At 35.5% G+C, this 1387-nt stretch overlaps 1 non-coding gene across 1 annotated transcript; it reads right to left on the bottom strand.

The window, feature by feature from the left end:
• Positions 1 to 282: 282 nt before the first annotated feature.
• On the bottom strand, positions 283 to 389 carry LOC121221455 (small nucleolar RNA R71). The gene has a single exon (XR_005918847.1). It is a non-coding gene; the product is annotated as a small nucleolar RNA R71 (small nucleolar RNA).
• Between the last annotated feature and the right edge of the window lie 998 nt (positions 390 to 1387).

The raw sequence follows: 1387 nt of genomic DNA, 5'->3' as shown, positions 1-1387 counted from the left end.
GAACTGAAACCGATAATGTTTCAAATGTTATAAACAATAGGACAATTTAGTGGATTAACCACTGAAGATCCAAGACTACATTTACGAATTTTTCTAAAGGTTTGTGACTCATTTAGACAACAGGGTGTTCCTAAAGATGTTCTACTACTTAAATTGTTTCCATATTCTTTAAGAGATCATATGAGAGCAAGGCTGAATGCTTTACCGTCAGGAATAGTGGCATCATGAAATGATCTTTTCCAGTGGTTTTTCCTACAGTATACTCCCCCAAATATGAATGCCAAGCATATAAATGACATCACATCTTTTCGGCAATTAGAGGATGAAACACTATATGAAGCTTGGGAACAATTCAAAGATTTAATTCAAAAATGCCCGATGCATGGATTCAAACATTGGACTTAGACAAAGATAATTTATAATGGGTTGAATGCACATACGAGGATGGTAGTTGATGTTTCTACCAATGGTACTTTGTTGGATAAATCCTATAATTAAGCATATGAGATTTTTGAAAATATTGTCAACAATGATTATCAATATCCTACCATGAGAGTTCGGACTGGCAGAAGAACAACTGACACCATGGAACTTGATGCAATCACTTAATTGACATCCTAGGTATCTTCTTTTAGCTAACATGATTAAAATGATAAAAAATTCAACTGCAGTCCAGGAGATGAAATTAGTCGAGCTGTCATGTGTTTATTGCGATGAAAATCATGTGTTTGGCGAATGCCCTTCAAACCCAACGTCATTTTACTACATGGTTAATTTTAACTAGAATAATAACTCGTATTCTAACACTCACAAAGTTGATTATGAAGTTATAGATTCAAGAAAGAGATTATCGGGGAAGTCATATCAGTCGTTATTGAAAAAATTGAGAGAACATTATAACTGTTTGACTGGTTGAGTGGGATATTCTAGTAGAGGCCGAGGTAAACAAAATACTGGTTCAAAGGCGCAAGCTACGTCTGTAGCAAGCGTAGGAAGTGTTAAAGATAATAAGCCTGATTTTCAACAGTGTGGATGTCGACATTTTGCTGAGTGCAGGGTGAAAGACGATACGTGTTTCAAATATGGTTCATATAAGCATTTTATTTGAGAATACCCGGAGGTACTCGAGAATGAAAAAGTTTAGAATGTTCGACCTAGTAATACTGTAACAATTGGTAGACCACCTCGTAATCCTAGAAATACGAGTAATAATCATACTGGAACAAAAGACTCTGTTGTGGGATCTAAGGCACGAGCATCAACCAGTTTACGTAATTCGAGCACGAGAGGAAGCTTCAACGCCAGATGTTAATATTGGTATATTTTTTATCTTTGATATTAATGTTACTGCTTTGATTGATTCGGGATCAACCCATTTGTATGTATA

This window comes from Gossypium hirsutum, chromosome D09 (assembly GCF_007990345.1).
Source record: "Gossypium hirsutum isolate 1008001.06 chromosome D09, Gossypium_hirsutum_v2.1, whole genome shotgun sequence".
NCBI lineage: Eukaryota > Viridiplantae > Streptophyta > Magnoliopsida > Malvales > Malvaceae > Gossypium > Gossypium hirsutum.
This window is presented reverse-complemented; position numbering and strand designations above follow the sequence as displayed.